The sequence below is a fragment of the Rhinolophus sinicus genome, chromosome 15 (genome assembly GCF_057876585.1).
Source record: "Rhinolophus sinicus isolate RSI-liver-muscle chromosome 15, RSI-T2T, whole genome shotgun sequence".
NCBI lineage: Eukaryota > Metazoa > Chordata > Mammalia > Chiroptera > Rhinolophidae > Rhinolophus > Rhinolophus sinicus.
The window spans coordinates 44290643-44312623 of NC_142515.1; the positions used below are offsets into that span (position 1 = coordinate 44290643).

General features: G+C 32.7%; 1 long non-coding RNA gene across 1 annotated transcript in view; it reads left to right on the plus strand.

Annotated features, from left to right (window-relative positions):
- Positions 1–21981, plus strand: part of LOC141572800 (uncharacterized) — a 631723-nt gene that overhangs the window by 238070 nt on the left and 371672 nt on the right. The window contains exon 5 of the long non-coding RNA XR_012498295.2: positions 2807–2924. This is a non-coding gene — a long non-coding RNA (uncharacterized LOC141572800). The remainder of the gene's footprint in view (positions 1–2806; positions 2925–21981) is intronic.

The window sequence follows — 21981 nt, forward strand, 5'->3', positions numbered from 1 at the left end:
GCCTGATATATATGACTTTAGCAATAGCTCCAGTGCCATCCATCATCCAGGCCTTCACCAAATGTTCCACACATATCTTGACAAATCAAGTTTCCTGAAAGGTTTATGCTATGTCATGCCTAGACATTGTGAATTTCTTCTGCATTTGTGCCATTTGTTCACTATTAAAGTGGATGTTTACTTTTATTATAATATGCATCACAAATATTTGTTTCTACTTCTGTCTTCCAAAAAAGACAGTGAGCTTGCTAAATATAAGGATTATATTTTATTAATTTTTGTATCCCCAGTACCTAAAGCAGGGTCTGGTATATGAGAGGCACAATATTATTGAATAACTGAATAGACAGGTATGTGTGTGTGTTTGTGTCTGTGTGTATGTACACATATCCATTTACACATATGTTTACGTACATATAGTTTATATGTATACATATCTAATATGCTTAATAACTGATTGAATAAATGCATGGATTATCATGTTTTGTATATTTATGAGTATCTACCTTAACTTTTAAAATCATAAGTAAAAATTAATTTTTCCTCAAAAAGGAGAAAAGTTTTCAAATGTAGTCTTCTAGAACATTAACTAACTATATTGTTTCAAAAGACTATAACCAAGTTGCAAAGTATAGATAGCTAGTCATTTTTCCTGACATTTAAACTTACTCTTGTAGATGGAAACTGCTTAAAGAAAGTTAGCAATATAATTACGGCACATTTCTTTTCTCTACTTCTGACACTTTGTGAGTTTTCTCATCTGTAATAAAATCTTCAATTACAGATTTCACTTAATGCCATATATTTGCATGTTGATTAGAAATGACATTATCAAATACACCAAACCTTTATAGAATACATACTTGAATAACTGTCAACAATAAAAGAGGTCATCAAAATGTAACCTTATTAAGGTGCTTTTGATTTCATTAATAACTGATTAAATTCCATCAACCTTTCACACAAGATTATCTAATATAGCATGCAGTATGGTAAATTATTCCCATGAATTTTTATTTATCTTCGTTATTACTGTTATAGAAGGAAGTGAAAAGATACACAGTGTAAAGGCTGACTAATGAATTCCATTTGCCCTTTCTCCTGATTAATCATACTTGAAATATTTCAAAGTAAAAAGTTCCATGCAGTCAGTATCAACTTGTCTTGTAAGGAAAGTTATTCTTGTATATTTTCCTTTTCCTTTTTAAATATTAAAGTTTTAAAGTGGTTTTCAAAAAATAGCAATGTAAACCAAAGGTTCCTATGGTAATCGTGGATCATAAGGATTTCTTGAGCCCAATGAAATTATGTGAACAATTTTATGTACATTTGAGAAGACATATACATAGTTTTTAAATATTCAAAGGAACCTATGACTTGAAGTTTAACAATCACAGATTTATGTTAACAAATGTTATACGTTTAACTGTTTCCTTGACTATATAGAGTTTCCACTTTTAAATTTAGTAGAACTCGGTAGCTGGGCAGTTGCTCTAGGGGGCTTTGAGTATCCTATTTAAATGTGCTTTACTTCACTTAAGGCATTTTTGTATTTTTCTACTGACTTGAGAGGAAGTCATTCCCAAGAAAACTTGGAAGTGAGATTTTAAGAGGAAAAAAAAAATGAGAGAAATTTCTATTGAAAAACATCTTCTATTGGTGAAGCATTGTTTTAAGTGCTTTATCATTTTATTCTGTCAAAGATAAACAAAGCTGACACTAACGTTGGTAAGGACAGGTTATATTCAGCAATAATATCACAATAGGGAAGAGAATCTAGAGTGATCAGAAATTAATTTTAAAACAGAAATCTGGAGACTGTTTGAAGCTGGGGTATACTAAGGGAGAGGCAGTGAGGGGTTTGAAGTCCACTTGAATATGTTAATTGAGAGGAGAAATAAACTTCTATTTTTATAACAGAAGGCGATGGTGGAAGTTGAAGCAAGGCATCCCTGGAAGTTGGCACTTATCCCCTGGTGGAGGGACTGGTAGAGAGAGGGAGTGTTGTCTCCCTGAACAGTGTCATTTCAAAGAAAGAGCTCTTAGGTCCCTTAGAAAAGATTTTGGGGTGGTAGTTTTACATCTAAGGACAGAGAAAGGATTTTTAATTTCAAGCTTTCTAAAGTAACTGCTGAGAGGGGGTTCTGGGACTATCTGACTATCACCAGATTTTGGCAGAACAAACAGTACATGTTCCTGGCAGCCCTGAGATTTGTCAGTCAAACATTTTAAGGAGGGGCGAGGGTCATCCTACAGACATGGACTTAAGCTTCTAGAAGCCATGAAATTACTTGGTCATTTCTTAGTGAGCAAGTTTGGAGTTGTTATGTCCTGACAGTTCTGAAGTCCTCAATTCCCATAACATTTTGGAGAACTAAGGCCAAGGGACTATTTATTTTTCTGAGACTTTGCTGTTAGAAATGCTGAAAATTGTCAAGTGGATTTTCAAACCTAGGTATGTCTAGTTACAAAACCTGTGCATTCTTTCTGCTATACCACATCACCTCCATTTAAAGTTAAAATCAATATTTTCCTCCAATTCCAGCATTGAAACTGAGATCTTTAGAGTAGTTTCACTGTAAAATACAGATCTAATGAATTGAACACAAGTGTTCATCATATACTCTAAGAAACAGATGTTTAGCACTTTAGAAGCTCAGTCGGTTCCGTCTTCTACCACAGCCTTGTCCCTGTACCCCAAAGGGAACTACATCATAGTACTGTATTATTCATTTTCTAAGCTTTCTTATATATTTTGTCATTTTTATTCTTATATAGGTATACTTTGTTTTATTGTGCTTCACAGATGTGATTTTTAGAAACTGAAGACAAGACCCTCCACCAACAAAAAGATTCTGACTCCCTTTACCTGTGCTACTTGCTTTATTGCAGTGGTCTGGAACCAAACCCGCGATATTTCCGAGGTAGGCCTGTATACTATATCCCTAACCCATATACTGATGCTTTTAAACTTACAATGGTGTTATGTGCAGATAAACCTATCGTAAGTTGAAAAGATCATGTCAAAATGCATTTAATACACCTAAATTACTAAACATCAAAGCTAAGTATAGCCTATCTCAAAGGTGCTAAGAAAACTTACATTAGCCTATACTTGGGCAAAAGCATCTAACACAAAGTCTATTTTATAATAAAGTGTTGAATAGCTCAGGTAATTTATTATGTATATCAGTTACTCACCATCCTAAAGTTGAAAAATCTCAGTTGGACCATCCTAAGTCGAGGACTATCTATATGTCTAATATTTTTTATATATTTACATAAAGTGTCTTATATACATAGACTTCTGTTATTTTATTGTTCAATATCAGGCTTTTTCTAGTCATATGTATGTTGATACCTTTAATTAAATATCATTCATTATCATTGTACACAATATACGTGTATATCTATTGTCTTGGCTGTGTATATTTGTGGTGTTTTCAGGTGATTCCCATTACAGAACTGCTACAATGTTTCCTGATATACATGTGTAAGAGTGTATCTTGAGCATATAGCTATGGGTATAATTTCTGGATTTTAAGGAGTGTATACCTTCAATCTCAGTAAGTAAATGAAAACTAGATTTCATAAATATAAGTGATGCCTAAGTTGAGAATTTCCAAAGCTCTAGCTCCTCTAAGAAATTTCATGGTATCTTTATTTTTTCTTTTAGCCGCTTGGCATGATGATACTTCAGTGCAATTTTTAGATCGCATATCCCTGATTGCTAATGAACCTGAAGCATATTTCCATGTGTATATGTTATTTTATGAAATATCTGCCCATGTCTTCAGCACTTTTCTTCTGAATAAATTATTTATCTTTTTCCTAACTAAATTTTAGGATTTCTTTTCTATATTCTGAATTGGATTAATATGTGTTGCAAACAAATTCTCTCTGTGCCTTATTTTTTCATTTTTATACTGTCTTTTGATTAACATAAACTCTAACTTCAACATAATTGAGTCTATTAATCTTTCTCTTATGGTTTGCATGTATCAAATCTTGTTTAAGAAATCTCCCTCATTCTTCAAATCACAGAGCTTTTCTTAAAAAAAATATTTTTGCCCTTCCAATTTAAATTTAAAGTCTATGTGAAGGTAATATCTTATAATTTGAGGTTAACTTTTCTTTTCTCTATGTAGAAGTAGTTATTTCAGTACCATTATTAAGTAGCCCATCCTTTTCAAATTATTTTGCAATTCTTAAATAAAATAAACAATAGTTAGCCATTATAGACATAGATAAAATTTCCATACTTGTGTTAGCCTGTCAACTCTCTATACTGTTGCACCTGTCCACTTGTATATTTGTGTATCATGTGATAAGTAGTGTAGTCATCTACTCAAATTGTTGTTTAGGAATTATGGACTATTCTTGGACTTTGTAGTCCCAAATAAGTTTTAGAGTCAGTTTGTCAAACAGGATCTTTTTGCCTTTACTGCCAACAAATGATTTTATAGCTATTTTGCTTCTAGTTGTATCATTCAACTTCTCACCCTATCTGCTTCCTTTTCTGTGAAATTGCATATGGGCTTTATTTACTTCACAAGTCTATTGTGAGAATCAAGCAGAGTAATATACGTATGTGAAAACTCCAATGTATAGAATACATAAAGCATCATGCAACGCTGTTGATGAAAGAATAGCATATTTTTAATTTGAGGGGAATGTACCGCTCATCTTCCCACTCTTTCCTTACCTGACCAACCTATACACAGCTATCACTATTTTAATATCAATGGAAAGCCTGACAGAGCTTATTTGTAGCTTTACAAATTTACATAACTTTCCCCATTTGTTTAATAAGAAACTACCTTTTCAGTTCATAGATTTAAACTAATCTTCAAATTTAAAAAGTAGTCTGAAGAACTCTTAGTTATTGGTTCAAGGGTCAAGAGAACAATTGGTTTATTTAAGAATGAGGCCTTTAATTAACATAGCGGTTTGGTGATGACACAAGCTCAGACTTCAGGATGAATTAATTGCTTAGCTTTGGCAAATTTATTTAATTTTTTGAGTGTCATTTTCCTAATATATTAAAACAAGAATTGGAATAATATTGACCTCATGATGTCGTTCTGAGAGGTGCATGGGAGGTGAAAAAAGTGCTTGTATTCTATAGTGTGCTATTTAAATCATACTGTGATTATTAAATTGTAGATGTAAACTTGCCATATTGTATGAGTCAAAACAAATTTTAAGTGTCTTAATGGCAATTTGCTTTTGAAAGATATCTGGCAAATCTCTTTATAGAACAAATAATCATTTTGTAATCCAGATAAACCCACACAATTTGAATATATAAACTGAAATTGTTGAATAACTATTTCCTTCAGTTATTTACTCATTCTGAAACAGTTTTAATCTACATAAATGGGAAACATTTCTGTTACTGCATATAGCAGGAAAAATAAATGAAGAATCAATTGAAGCATTAAAAGAATATCCTGAGACCATGAGGCAAACATATTATTGGGTACTCATCTGTAAAACCACTCATGTGCTATGTGTATTAAGATTTGTTATACTTTGAATTAGAAATTAAATTTTCTACTTTAATTTGAGGTTGACTGATCACTATAAAATTTTTTCACTTTAAGAGGCAAAAGAGGTCAGTGCTTAATGTACAAATTGATAAATGTTTTCTATTTAATATAAGAATAGTGGAGGAGAGATATAAGAAAGTGTAAAATTATTAATTTTCCTGTCTTCCAAAAGAGCACATCAATCAATATTGTCTAAAAAATTGAAAAATTGATTTTTAAAAGAATTTCAACTTTTTAATGTTTTTCATAATCATTTTTACTTATACTAGAGGAACAGGTTAGGGTACTATATTTTTGTGATAAAGAATCATTATTTGAAAGTATATGAATTTTTTGGGATTCTTTTGTTTCTTTTAGACATTACTTTAAAGTTTAATGAAATCTATACATTAAAAGAGAGCACAGATTTACTTTTTTGACATTAATAATATCTAATCATACGGGATCAAGTCACACATGTTTAGCAACAACAATAGAAACATACATTTTCCTTAAAGTCATAGAATTCTGCTACAGAGAGAATAAGATAAAAAATATTAATTTTGTATATTTCTATTTTTTTGTTTTGAAAACTAAGTGCTCTAGTGAAGCTGAACTACATTGTGACAATAATACTTCTAATTACTTTGGCTGCCAAATGATTAATGCCTTGAAACATGTAGAACAGTACTTAGGATTGAGTAAGGGCTACATAAATATTAGCCACTATTATTACACATTATATTACACTGTAACTTCTAGGTGAAGTACAATCTTTTGTGAAATATATAGAACAACTTGAACAAAAATAAGGTTAGTTCATGAAAAATTAACACTATTGTTTTTCTAACTTAGTGACTTAATAACCTAGTAAGCAAAGAGTGTTCAAGAGTGGGAATCCTCAGGAGAAATTAAATTTGAAGGTATGGACTTTGGATTTGTTCCTTGGAATAACTGGAATAAAAATTAGGCATTTCAGAAATGGAGAGTAAAATAGTGAACTTGTAAGAAATATTGTTGGAGGTAGGACATTTAACCTGTATAAACCAGAAAACTTATTTTTCTTTTAATGATATTATTTTCTGCCTTTTTCTCTAATGTTTACTTTTCGTGAAATAAATTGAAGGTGTGTCTTACCACAAGTACAACTGATAAAGCATCTGTAGGTCCCACGTTGCTCATTGCCTATTTTAATAAATTTTATTAAGGTATAATTTACCTATAAGAACCATTAGATTATTTTCATGAATTTTGACAAATACACATTTTAGTAACAACAATCATAATCAAAGTAAAAAATATTGCTATCATCCCTTTCCCAGTCAAATCCCCTCTACCCACATCACCATTGATCTGTTTTCTATAACTATAGATTTAATCTGACTTTTCTAAGATTTCATGTAAATTGAATCAGTTTGTACTCTTAAGACTAATACATTTTAGTCTACATATAGAAAAATATATGTATATATATATTTTTTTTTTTGATTCATCCATGTTGTTGCACATATTGGTTTGTCTTTTGTGCTATTGATGCCTTTGCATAGAATTACACCACATATACCACATACCATCCTATAAACCAAACTTATATTATCTAATGACACGGTAACAGATATTTGTCTCATTTTTAGCTTTGGGCTATTATATATAAAGCTGTTCTGAACTTTTGTGTGTACATCTCTGTGAGGACATGCACTTTGTTGATTTTAAAATTTTATTGTTTTCTTAGTATATACGATATCGTTTCATTGTCTTCTAGACTATATAGGTTCTGGTAAATCTTTTGTCATCATTACCTTTGTTCTCCTGAAAATAATGTGCTTTGGAAATGTGCTCAATTAAGATTTTAAAAAATCACTGGTTTTCAGAAATTTGATTTTGATGTGCCTATGTTAATTTCTTTCGTTCTCATGTTGAGTTTGTTTATTTTTATATATTTAGTTTTTTGAGCTTCTTGGATTATGAGTTTATACTTTATTATATCTGGAAATTTTTATCTATTGTTTTCTCAAATATTTTTTTCGTGCATCTTTTTTTCCCCCTCCAATTGCTTGTATGTTACATTGACTGATATTATACCATACATCTTGTGTTTCTGTTCCTTTTATTTCAGTCTTTTATATTTCTTCACTTAAAAAATATATATATTTTGCTGTTTTATCAAGGTCACTGATATTTTATCCTCCAGTCTCCAGTGCATTATTAATCTAATTCATGAAAATATTTATTCCAAATATTACATATATTTATATATTTTTAAGTTTGTTCTTATTTTATTTCCTTTCCACCTACTTTCAAAAGGCTTTGAGACAACTTACAATAGAAGCACAAGAACAATAAGACCAACTATCAACAACACAGGATAAAAGGCAAAATTTTAGTAGGAAGGGGGGGAATGGAGGAGTGAATAGAGTGGGGCAAACTATATTAAGAAGCCCTATTTGAGAAAAGCCACAGCAATTAAGCATGAGTATTTAGCTCCATGTTCACTAGGAATCAAAGTAAAGAGTAAAATGGAATGAATGAAACAGTCCCACTGTCTGGAAGTAAATAGACTACCTTTTTAGAAGGCATACTGATTCTTGGGGACCTGAACTCTGGAGACACTTAATGTAATCTAGCATGAGACTCTTCATGTTAGAATATGATGAGGCGAATGATGAGGAGAATAAAAGCAATAGTAACCCTGATGAAGGAGTTTCACAAGTTATCTTATTTTACATTTGCGAAAATGGAGGCTACCAGAGGATAAATAGATTGCCCAAGATTATGTATTTGTAAATCTCTCTGACTTCAAAGTATGTGTCTTAATACTTTGCTAATCTGTCAAGGTCTTCACATTAAATCACATTTTTTTAACAAAATTCTTCAGGGGTCAGCATGCAAGTGTGCAAAGAGGCAACTCTAATATACAGTCGATTAGACCACCACTTAGAGCAGTGGTTCTCCACTCTAGCACACCCAATGCCCCCTTTTTATAATAACTATTTTGTATTTCCCCGCTTTCCTGAAATTAAACTCATAAGTAATATCACCTCCCTCTAAAGATCAAATATTATATTTTTTACATTTAAGAGTTGTAGTTAGAATTTCTTTTTATATCTATGTCTTCCTTCGCTATATTTATTATATTTATGTTGAGCTAAATACTTAGGCATTGAGCATATTTATACTAGCTTTTATAATACCTTTGCTTACTAATTTTATTTCCGTTTTTAATTTCTTTCATTTCTGTTTATGCTTTTATTGACCAATTTTTTCCTGGTTATGGGTAATATTTTCATACTTTTTCACAGATCTGTTAAATTTTTATTCGAGGCTGGCAATTAGAAATTTCACACTTTTTGCTATTTTTCTCTACTCCTATTTTTCTCTACTCCTTTTCTCTACTCCAAAAGTGTTAAGTTTTGTCTGTGAAGACAGTTAAGTCATTTTTGGATCACTGTTTCTTTAATTGTTTCTTCTTCTTCTTTTTCCTCTTCCTCTTCCTCTTCCTGTTCCCCTTCTCCTTCCCCTTTCCCTTCCCCTTCCCCTTCCCCATCTCCTCCTCCTCCTCCTCCTCTTCCTCCTCCTCCTCCTCCCTCCTCCTTTTCTTCCTCCTCCGCCTTCTTCTTTTTCTTCTTCTTTTTTAAATATATCATTTGAGGCACTGATTTTCTGGTGCTTTCTGAGAGAAGAGGGGACAGGTATAGAGGACTTTTTATTCCAGGACTAGTTTAGGTCCATTAGTAAGCTATAATGCTTCTGGGATTGCTCTTTAAATACCCATGTATTTATCATGGTCTCTCCACTCTGTCTGGTGGGAATTTAAATGATTTCCTCTCATTTATGTGCTTTGGGAATGTTTTAGATTGCAACTACCCAGTGATGTTTTTTCTTTCCTAAAATTCTTCTTTGCTAGGACTTGTAGATTTTTACCATACCCATGCATAAACTGATACTCAGCCAAAGATTTATGATACCCCCTACATCAGTTTCTGGAGTTTTCTTTTTTTTTTCTCTGTATAGTTCCACAACTCTGTTATTTTGCCCTGCATATTCTAGCCATCTTGTCCTCCCCAAACTCAAATTCTATTTGGCTTCCTTATTCTTAAGAAGTAGTATGGAAATTGCCTCATACAGAGGCTGGTGAAGGCAGGGATCACCTTGTTTGTTTTTTTATACCTATAATTGTAGTCCTATACTATATGTTGTTCAAAATATAAAAACAGTATTTCATATTTCTTCTTTCCAAATTGGTTCCTGTTATTCACTCATAGTTAGGGGAAGTGTACCTCTGCATTGTAGAATTCATCAGGCTGAGATGTAGACACCGGGAAAGGACCCAAACCATTGGCAACTGAGCTTTTAAATTGCATAATTTGGGAAGTACCAGGCCTCCCTTTCCTCCTTGCCTTCTTGCCTTTATCAGAGTCCAGAATGCAAAACATGGCAAAGCCTGGGTTCTCTTTGTATCCTATCAGCTGAGTTATAAGGAATAACTCTCTTTCAGAGTCAGAGGGAAGCCAAAGCTGTATAAATTCAGTTTATAATGTGGCAAGTCAGTGTCAGAATTGACCATGTCAGCATTTATTCTGGTAAAACAACAGCTCTTCCCAGGTATGATCAAGGGCTAGAGTTTAAGGATAGTGAATGACTGAGAATCGATCGCATTAATCACTGGGTTTTAGCTGTTTTCCCTGAGGCTTTTCAAGAGACCCACTTCTCATCAAAAGTCAAGCTTGTAGGAGATTAGCTATGGACAAATGACCTTGTCCTACATAAACTTTTTAACTTCTTTAGAACTAGATTGAGAGAATTTTAAGAACCCTAACATAGACTGTTATCTATAAGGGAGTATAAAAATATCCTGGTATTTGAGAATTAAACTATTGCTGAATTATACTTTAAGAATTATGCTACTTAAGAATTACACTAGAGTTCCATTTAAGAATTAAAATTTTTTGTTTGTTTCTCAATAACCATTTTATTTTCTGTTACTGCATAACATTTAAACCCAAAATTAATAGCCTAAAACACTTATTATCTGTTTCTAAGGGTCCCAAAACACTTTAGCTCAGTGGTTTTTGGCTCAGGGTTTCTCATGAGGTTTAAGTCAAGTATGTTGGTGAGGTTTTGGTCATTTGAAAGCTGGACTTGTGGCTGTTAGCAACAAATTTTAGTTCCTCATCAAATGGGTTTGATCACAAGATGGTAGACACCTATCTTCTCACTGTTCTAACATGGTACAAGGATGCTTTTGGGGTCTCTTTTATAAAAGCACTAAACTGATTTATGAAGGCTCCAACTTCATGACCTAATCGCCTCCCAATGGCCCCATCTCCAAATGCCATCCCATTGCAAATTAGGTTTCAACACAGGAATTTTTGGGAGGGGGGGAAGAAGCTCAATGTTTAACATTCCACCTCAGGCCCCACCAAATTCATTCCTTTTTACATGAAAATACATTCATTCCATCCCTGTAATAACCTCCAAAGTCTTAACTCATTCCAGCATTAACTTAAAAGTCTTATACAAACATCATCTAAATCAAATATGGGTGAGACCCAAGGTCTGAGTCATGCTGAGGCAAACTCCTGTCTAGCTGTGAACCTGTAAAACCTAGCATGTCATGTGCTTGTCAGACACTGAGACAATCATAGGATAGAGATTCCCATTCCAAAGGGGAGATGCAGGAATGATATGTATTAAATAAGTTCAAAACCTAATGGGACAAATTCCATTAGACCTTAAGGTTTGAGAATAATTTTCTTTGACTTACTGCTTTGTCTTCTAGGCCCAATGGGGTAGTAACTCAACCCCATGGCTCAGTGGGACAATCCTAATATTGCTCTTTGCTGGAGCCCTGCTCCTGCTGCAGTTCTCTGCCGGCCTGTGGCTCTCCCAGGCTGTGGTACCACTCCTGCAGCTCTGCCAAGCATCCCTGTCCTTTGATACCCAGGTGAAGACTGCCATGCCCCCCAGGCCCATTCACACTGGACCTGTGTTTGCAGTGGCAACTCTAATGATCTTTGAATCACCTTTGGGGTCATTCTTCCATTGTCTTGAACTGTAGCTTCTGATTTCTGTTTGGATGTGGCTGATTCATACTGATTTTCTTATCAGATGGTCACTTGGCCATACCCTTAGTGTCATTTTTTTGCAATATGGATAGGCTGAAGATTTTCCAAGTCTTTAAGTTCTGCTTCTTTTTCACTTAACAAGTCCTTCTTAAAGTAATGTCTTTCTTCCACATTTTAATATAAGCAGTCAGGAGAAGCCAGGCTACACCTTCAGCACTCAGCCTAGAAATATCATGCAAATACAGCATACTTCCATGTATATGAATTATCTAAAGTAATCAAACTCATAGAAACAAAAAGTAGAATGGGGAGATGAAAGAGGGGAAAAAGGGGTTGCTGTTCAATGAGTATAGTTTGTCAAGCAAGATGAGAAAGTTCCTGAAATTTGATATATCATGCTTATTTTTAACAATGTATTATGTGTTTTTTTCCACAGTTAAAAAAATATCTAGTACATTGAATTTACTAATATAGGATAGGACTCGGATTCAACTATGTGGTTTTTGATTGCAAGAACACTGCTCTTTCAATGTAATCATTGCTACTTCAAATGACATTTTGTCTAATCCTAATTATTTATTACTATAATATAGTAAGTTTTCAAAATAAACATTATTACCATTTCACAAGAATATCAATTAACATATTAAATTAAGACTAAAGAAAATAGGGAGAGTCACATATTGTTTTACAATAGTAGAGATGTTAAAATGAAAACTAGCAATTAGAATCAATTTTAGTAGTTTTAATATTTTATCTTAAAATAATCACCAAATGCACATATTTGCTTAGGTACAGTTTGGAAACTAAATATGCCTACCACGAAGAAAATTATGTTAGGCAAATTAAGAAGGCAAATGTTGTTTGCCTGTTCCTTAAATACACTATAACGTTAGATAATTATACCAGACATGCAAACATTGAAAAGATTGAACTGAGTTTTGGTGAAGGTTTAAGAATATATTTTGCTAATAGAACAATGTAAGTTTAATTAGATTATGTGCTTCTTTTATAGCAACACAGAATATAACCAATAAGAAAATTATTTAAGACTTGGTTTTATGCCATAAAAGGCAAAAAAAAATTGTTATGGGATGTAAAAATCCAAAATCAATGACTTAATTTTTGTACTAATTTACAAAAGATTTATTATTTATTTTATATGTAGTTAGCCTTGTGTGTGGCTGCCATATATGTAAATCTCCCTCTATATGTAGATATATAGATATATAGATATATAGATATAGATATAAATCTATTTCTAGATCTAGATATGTTGCTACTTCACATGACATATCTAGATATATATCTAGATATAAATCTTAATAATATTGCCTTTTCTACCTAATATTGCTATTATTACCTAATTTTACCTAATTTCTTAAGTACATATATTTAAGATGATATTCTGGGTATTAACTAGTATGGAAAATTTGATACTTAACTCTCTGCATTCTCTCTCAGAATTTTATTCATTAAAGACAAAACATTGAAAATATACCTTTTTTTTTTTTTACTTTTGTATCCTGAATGTCTGTAATAGTCTTTGGAATATAATAGGTTCTCAGTAAATATCATTTGAATAAATAAATGAGTCCTCTGTTAGTCAGCTCTGGTTGCCATAACAAATACTACAGACTGGATTACAATGTGTTTCTCACCATTCTAGAGGCTGGAAATCCAAGATCAAACTGGTTGGGTTTTGGAGAGGACTTTGTTCTTGTCTTGCAGCACCACCTTTTCTCTCACTGTTGTTCTGTCATGGTGGAGTGAGAAAGAACTCATCTCTTCCTTTCCTTCTAAGAACATTAATCTCATATAAATTCTAGGAAGAGTTTACTAAATTCAATGACAAGTTCCTGTTGGGATTTGGATTGGAATTACATTAAATCTATAGAACAATTTTTGTCTCAATAATATTGGGTTTAGTGTAGTGTACATATGGTATATCCTTTTGTTTATTTAGATCTTCTTTAACTTCTCTCAGTAAAATTTTATAGTTTTTATTGTAGATGTCTTGCATAACTGTCATTAGTTCTAATTCTAGATAATGGTTGTTGTGTGTTATTATATAGTGCAAGATATTTTAAAATTTCACATCTCAATTATTTTCTGCCTACATATAGGAATATGATTTATTTTTGTATATTGGTCTTATAAACAACACGCTTGCTAAACTCATATGTTAATTTTAGTTTTTGCCTAGATTTTCTAGTTGTATAATCATGTCAGAAATGAATATTGTTAGTTTTAATTCTTTCTTTCAACTCCTTATGCCCTAATTTTATGTTATATGCCTTATTGCACTGACTAGAACCTTCAGTATGAAGGAGTTCAGAATATGTCTCCCCAAAGTCTACATATTATTTTAGCAGATTAATTATTTTGAATTAAAAGTACTTAAGAAACAGCCCATACAAGAAGGACATTCTGACCTTCTTTTGCCCTCTTGAAAGCAGAAGATAAAATCTCCTATGTGAAAAAAAGGTATTTTCCCTCTACCAGGAGGATGAAAGACTTTCTTAGTACCCATGATAGAAAATTTAAGGCTGAGAAGGCTGCATAAACAAACCTTGTTAAACTAACCTTTGTCTTCCTAGTTACTTCTTCACTATTTATTACTCATAGGACAAATCCTTTTGTCTTATCCATTTTTCATCAAGATCTGTTGTTTCTTTGTTCAAAATATATAAACGTTTCCTGTTCTGGTCACATCTTTGGGTTTTCATTCCCTTGTGATAGCTCCCACATACATTTAAAAATTTAATAAAACGTTTATGCTTTTTTTCTGTGACCTGTCTTATGTCAGTTGAATTCTTAGAATCAGCCAGAGATCCAAAGAGGATAGAGAAATATTCTTCCCCTACAAGTACAATGTTAACTTGAAGTGAGTGATAGTAGAACTCCTGTTTTATTCCTGACCTCAGAGGGAAAGTGTTTAAAACGTTACAATTATATTTGATGTTAACTGGAGGGTTTTTTGGTGATCTTAAATCAAGAAACTTAAGAAATTTTATTTATTGTTACAATTTTCTCAGAATTTTAAAAGTAAACAACTGCTCAAATTTTCAAAATTTAGTTTTACATGTACTGAGATGATCATGAATTTTCTACTTCATTCTGTTAATGTTGTGGGATTAAATATTTCTTTTGTATTCTATTCTATTTCTTCCATTTTTTTTTTCTTCTTTATGCTTCACTCTGGATATTTCTTAGTGCCCTATCTTTGAGTTTGCTCAAGCTATCATTTTGTGTGTATCCTCTCGGCTGTTAAACTCATTCAATGAGTTTTCAATATCAAAAACTTTATAAATTTCTGTTGAAATTCTTCACATTTTATCCACTTTTATATTTTTCTCCATCCTCTTTAACGTATATTATATTTTAATACTCACATTTTCCTCTTTCCATTTTTATTAACATTTAATTGCATCTCAGATATACTTTTTGTACATAGAAATTATAAAACAGGATAATTTAATCTTCTAGTCAATAGAGGTGGGTTTTTGTTTGTTTGTTTGTTTTTCTTGATAAGCAGATGTCTAGATAGAGTAAGACTCCAATCTTCTAAATTCTAGGAGCAAATAGGTCAGTTGAGGGCTATGCGACAGGTTTGATGAGATTCTGCCTGCCTCTATTTTTTGTTTTGTGAGTATGTGTACGTATGTATGTAACGTAGGCTTTCCATTGAGAGCCTGGCAGCTCCCCATGTATCTTTAGCCCAGTCAGCCCTTCAGAGATTTGGATCTTTACTCATTGGTCTCCCACTTCACTGTGCTTCTAAATTCAGTAATGGCTTGAGGGAGAGGTCATGGTACATTTGTTACAGAAGATTTCAAAAGAATAAATGCAGCATGGGGAAATAGGCCTTATATATCAAACTTTTTTATGTTTCCAAGTTGTGCCAACTCGCATGGTCAGAGCCCAATATGCAGTCCGTATCTAGAATTAGCAAGTGACCCCAGGAAAGAGAGTAGCTATTGACATATTGTTCATTTAAGAAAGGCTATTCTTTCTATAAAATTTGGTTCATGTAACCCTGTTTTCCTCCATAGTTCTATTCAATGTCTTTAAAAATATGACTTGCAATATCTGTGGAATTTTGTAGTTGATTCAGTAGGAGAATGGTCTGTTATTACTTTTTACATCATAATTAGAATCAGATTCTTTTTTGGTGATTTATTCTAATACATTGGTTTTGCTTAAATATGTATAACCATAGACATTAATTTGGCATTGAGATGAACCCCAAATTAAGCAGTCTTGAGTAATTATTTCCAATTCATTTTATTGTTGTTTTAAAATAACATTTTCTCACCATGATAATGTGTGAGCACACAGATATAAAAATGTAGACTGGCTGATTCTGAAATTGTCAACTCCTACAGCCACAGCAGCTATTTTGAACATGATATGTATTTATATTTTAGTGTAAAATTTCAGTTAATATCTTACCAGAAGTATAGGAAATATTTTTACCCATTTTTAAATAATTTACAGAAAAATTTGTCTAGCAACAGCACAAAAACTAGCATCCTCCAAAATTATAAAAATCCCCAAGTTTAAAGGACCCCAACATATTCTAAGGTTAAAGGAGAGTAACTTCAACATATGTAATAGAGGTATTGTCTACTTAAGCATGTGGTAGTTAAATTTTTAAAAGGTATAACTTAGTAAAGTAAACATAAAATATTGAAGCAAATGAAAATAGTAGTAGGTCAGGTAACCACCAAGTAAAGAAAAACATTTTGATATATTTTATGTGGAATGTGCACAATTTAGTGAGATGCAACATGAAAATGTTAAGTAATACAGCAGTTCTCTTTAAGTTTTCTTTTTCTAAGATAAGGAAAATAGGTTTTTTTAAAAGACATGTGATTTAAACAAATTTTATATGGGATTGACTAAGGTGAACAGAGATAAAGGCAAATCCTTGTCTGTGGGCTTAAGGTCAAAAAAGCAATGCTATTCTTCCAAATCAAACCTTTTGACATCTCTTCAGGTAATATATTTATTAGTATTAATTGGATTAGTAATTATTTCTGCTGGTTGGGGTAAATTTACTTCTTCTTAGCCCAAGAATTTTGCTCATCCTGGGAAACAGACAGTAAAAATTGGACATTAAAAGGCAAATTATTTTCTTTTTTCTTCTTACCATGTTTCATTTTTCTAATCAATTTATCTATGTATTTCATCTTTCCTTGGATGCTATAGATTCCTTCACCATTTTAGGTAATGGTTTGATAGAAATGAAACTTTCTGTGATCTTTTTGTATTAGCAGTGGCTTCTAGAATTCAATCATTCATAAAAGACAAACAAATAAAGTATCTTTAAACCCACATATTATCAAGACATGAAAATACTTGGTAAAATAGAAAGTAAACTCAAACTAAATAAAAAGCATTATTTTCAGGTAATTCAACATTTGTGAGGTGTTTAGATTTACCAATGAGTTTATCAAGTGCCAAAGGCTCATCTTTACCCTTTATAAAGGTACTTCTGATGAAATTAGCTAAGTAAATTTTAGGTTATTCCTTCCTTATAAGGTTCATCCATTCCTGAAAAACTGGAAGTCATAATGGGAAAACATTTTCAGCATTTCTGATCTCAAATATTCATATAGCAACTACTATATGCCAGGTCTTTTTCTAGGCACCTAGCATTTATTGGTGAAATAAAGAAAATAATTATTTTTGCTATTCTAATAGCTGTGTAGTGGTATCTCATTATTTCAATTTGCATTTCTATTATGACATATGAAGTCAGACACTTAAGTTCGCGAACTCATCCTAGAAAAAAGTCCTACATACCTCATTGTTGAATATTACTAAGGTCTCCTTTGAAGTACTCCCCTTGGGAAGCTATGCACTGATGCCAGTGCCTACTCCACCCTTCAGAGCAATTTTGGAACTCTTTTTCTGGAATGGCCATCGGAGCTGTCGTTGTATTACACTTGATGCCCTGAATGTCATAAAAATGTCTTCCTTTCAATATTTTCTTTATCTTCAGGTAAAGAAAGAAGTCATTGGGGGCCAGATCAGGTGAGTAGGGAGGGTGTTCCAATACAGTTATTTGTCTACTGGCTAAAAACTCCCTCACAGACAGTGCCGTGTGAGCTGGTGCATTGTTGTGAAGCAACAGCCATGAATTGTTGGCAAAAAAGTTCAGGTCATTTTCGTCTAACTTTTGCAGCATTTCAGCACTTCCAAATAGTAAACTTGTTTAACTGTTTGTCCAGTTAGTACAAATTCTTAATGAATAATCCCACTGACATCAAAAAAGGTTAGCAACATCGTTACAAGTTCTTAAACTTAATTGGCAGACCTTCGTGTATGTATTTTCCCCTTTGCATTTAGTTTTATTAAAGTCAGCTCATTATTCTAGCTGATAAAGACAGGTTAGTTCCTACTTCAGGCCTTTAACTGATTACTTCTGGTTTTGTATATTTTGAAGATTTGATGAGCATTGCAGCAATGCCATTGATATCTATGTTGAATTATGTAAGAACAAGGACAGCACATCACTAGAGATTTGCCTCCAGTCAATACTGTGATATGTTCACTTAAAACCGTTTAACTAAATGTTGTTCTACTATTCTGATTGAATGTCTTTCTAAGTATTTTTGCAATGAAAGTTCGAGGATTTGAAAAGGAAGGGATACAAGTCTTATTTAAAACTATTTGTCCTTCTTCTAGATAAACTATTTCCAGACCAACTTATTTAAGTCAATGTTCATACAGCACTGTTCATGCTGAAAGCCGCTTAGAGGTATGCAGAGGAGGTGAACGGAGATGTAATTTCAATTCCTTATTTTTTTTTCTTTTTATAAGTACAGAGCATCTAATATCCCTAGGGTTATTCTGTCTAATTTAAAGGAAGGATCTAACATTTGACTTGCTCATTTTACCTCAGCAATCTTAAATGAGAAATTGGTTCTCATTTCATATAAATAAAGGACGTCATCACAAATGCGAATACTGGGGACATTTGTACCTGTCCAGTGCTGAGAAACTTTGACTACAGCCAAGGCCAACAAGAAACAAGTTCAGGAACAACACTACTGGGGATTTCTGTTCAGCAATTTGTTGTCAAACGCATAGATGTGAGGCCCCAAAAGACTCCCAAACTGTTTGCTCCAATGACAAGAGCAACAAAATGCTCATTTCCAATTATCAAGGGGTTTTAAAGTGTAAACTCTATTCCTCTTCTGTCAGCTGCTCAGAACCCTGAAAACAGAAATCAGCAACATTTCAACACTAAATTGCTCAAACTGTTGCATATGTTTATGAAGCATTCTGGCCAGTGTACATTTGGTGAATAAAATGTTAATGTAGCGTGTTTGAGATATTGTTTCCTGTGGGATAGATTTTGTTTAGAACAATAAAATTGTCTTTTTCTCAAATCAGACATTTCATTTAGAGAAAGTGTTCAAGTGTTATATAAGCAATACTCTCCTCACTTTTAAAATTGTGATAAAGGCACTTTTAATATAATCTTGTTGGTAAAAAGGAAACGACTTCTTACAATTATAAATCACATATAGAAAAATAACAAACATAAACACTTTAATTTGGTGACCTGAGAGTTAATTTTGGTCTCAGACTTTTATTTTTTAGTAGTAGTTTTTATTTTATTTTACGTTATTTTTTTTTTTTTTTTTTTTTTTTTTTTACTTTAAGGTGTAGTGCAAGCTTGATTAGAAATAGTTGACAGGATTGAAAAAAATGTTTAAGTTTTATGTGAAGACACTTGGTAACCCACTTTCTCTGGATAATTTTCCATATATACTCTCATCTGCTATCCAGATTTCTATGGCTCACCATTTCCTATTGATTTCCTCTCCTTCAGACAGTACCTCATTTAAATTATTGGCCCAATCTCTAAAGCATTTGAATCAGTAACCCTAATACCATCTTCTTTAGTTCTTCAAACTAAATTTTGAATTTCTATTCATCCTATCTAACGGATGTCAAAGTATAAAGAATAACTAATATCATGACTCGTACTAACAGAAAAATTCACATGGGAAAGATTTTCTTTATTTCACTAATTAATGAATAAAGCAGTAAGGTGTAATGACTGAATAACATTTTAGAAGCTTAGGGGTGTGTGTGTCGTGTGTGTGTGTGTGTGTGTGTGTGTAATGATTGCTAGATTTTATATAGAGCAGGTTAATGTTCATTTGGGACATAAAATTATATATCCACTTAACAGCAATTATTTTTATCTCCAACAGGCAAAATCAACCAGCATGCAATTTACTAAACGTGGGATCTTTAGTCAAGAGTTAGCAGTTTTCACTTGTTTTGAGTTATTTTTTTTAATTTTCATTTTGATTTCTTCTTTGACTCATTGCTCATAACAGGAGATTGGGGGTGGAAGACTTGGGGAGATGTTGGTAAAAGGATACAAACTTCCTGTTAGAAGATGAATAAATTCCAGCGATCTAATGTATAGCATTGTGACTATAGTTATTACTGTATTGTATACTGTATTGTATACTTGAAAACTGCTAAGAGAATAGATTTTAAATGTTCTCACCTCAAAAAAGAAAAGGTAATTATGAGATGATGGAATTGTTAGCTAAGGCTACAGTGGTAATCACATTGTAATATATAAGTATATCAAATTAACATGTTGTATACTGTAAATGTACACAGTGTTATGTGCCAATTATATTGCTGTGAGGTTGAAAAAGATAAAGTTAATAGTGAACTTCACAAAAAATATACACCTAGAATCATATACAATCTTGAGTGCTGTATTTCTCATATGATATTGAAGGGACAGAGCAAGGAAATATGTGAGCCCACCTTTTGCCTCAATTCTAAGATCTGCATTTTGTAAAATTTGACACAGGTGAGGAACTGAATGTAAGAGAAGACAGTATCCAGCAAGAGGGAAAGCACTCTAATTAAAATTTACATTTTCTGGCTTGAATTTTTGTGACCTTCCCAGTACATAACTGAATACTAAGCTACTTCTCCATGAAAAATAAATATTTGAGTAGTTTTTCTAAATTGAGGAGAAATGTTTGTAAATTAATTTCTTAAAAATTTAGCCCTTACTATTATGACTATTTTTCCTTTATGAAATGACGTATTTCTTATCCAGTTCCAGGATCTCCTCAAGGATACTACATTCCTACCATTTAGTAGTCATGTCTCCTTGAGCTCCTCTTGGCTGTGAGATTTACTGACTTTCTTGATTTGCATAACTTTGGCAGTTTTAAAATTACTGGTCAAGTACTTTGTAGACTGTCCTATTGAGATGTATCTGATGTTTTTCTCATGATTAATTTGGGGTTATGGTTGTGGGGAGGAAGATCACAAAGATGAAGTGTCATTCTCATGAAATCATAGCAAAGGTATAGAGGGGGTGCCAAAAAATGTATACACATTTTAAGAAAGGAAAAAAAAAAACTGTATTAAAATGGTAATACTCAATACATACCCATAACAAAAGATGAATACAAGTCAAGCATATACATTTTTTTGGCACCCCTGGTATACTAGCTATATGACTCATCACCACTCCTGTTGACCTTGGCTGAGGTAGTGCATATCAGGCTACTCTTTAAAGTTACTCTTTTGTTCCCTTTTTCTATACTGTATTGTTTGGAAGGGAAGTCACTATTCTCAGCCAACACTTAAGGAGTGGGGAGTGATGCTCCACCTCATTGAGCAGACTATCGCTATAATTTATTTGAAATTATTTTGCATGGGAGATTTGTCTACTGTGTCACATTTACCTATTCAGTAGTTTATTTATATCAGAATGGACTTGTGGATACTTATTTTGTACTTTGGGTTATAGCCTAATACTGATGTATATATTTTGTCACTCAAATTGTTCTAGCTTTGGCCATTGCGAGCTCTTTGAATTGACTTCTCTGTCCCTTTGACATATTCTCACCTGTTGATTGTTTGTATGAACATGTAGTTACTTCTTAGCACTACAGGATGTTCTACACTCATCTTGTATATTTCTTGCCCCACACCCTGGATTCAGCCATTTCTCCAAGGAGCTCTGGCTACTTTTCTTAGAGAATACTCTTAGAAGCCATGATCATGGTGCTGGGTGTACTTGTTGCTACACGGGTGCTATTTCCTTTAGACCTTCTTAGCTAACAAAGCAAGGCAATCCATTTGTGCATATGAATAATTTATATAGGCACATCTACAAATATTTCATATGTAGCCACTTGTATCTATAGCAAGCTAAATATGAGTTTATTTGTATTAATATCTCCAACACTAATCTATTACCTGAAGGATCATTCTACCTTCCTCCTTGTGTTTATTGATAAATTCCCATGGCAACAAGGATAATGAATCTGACCACCACTATTTGTCATACGTTCATTTATTTGTTGTATCCAGTG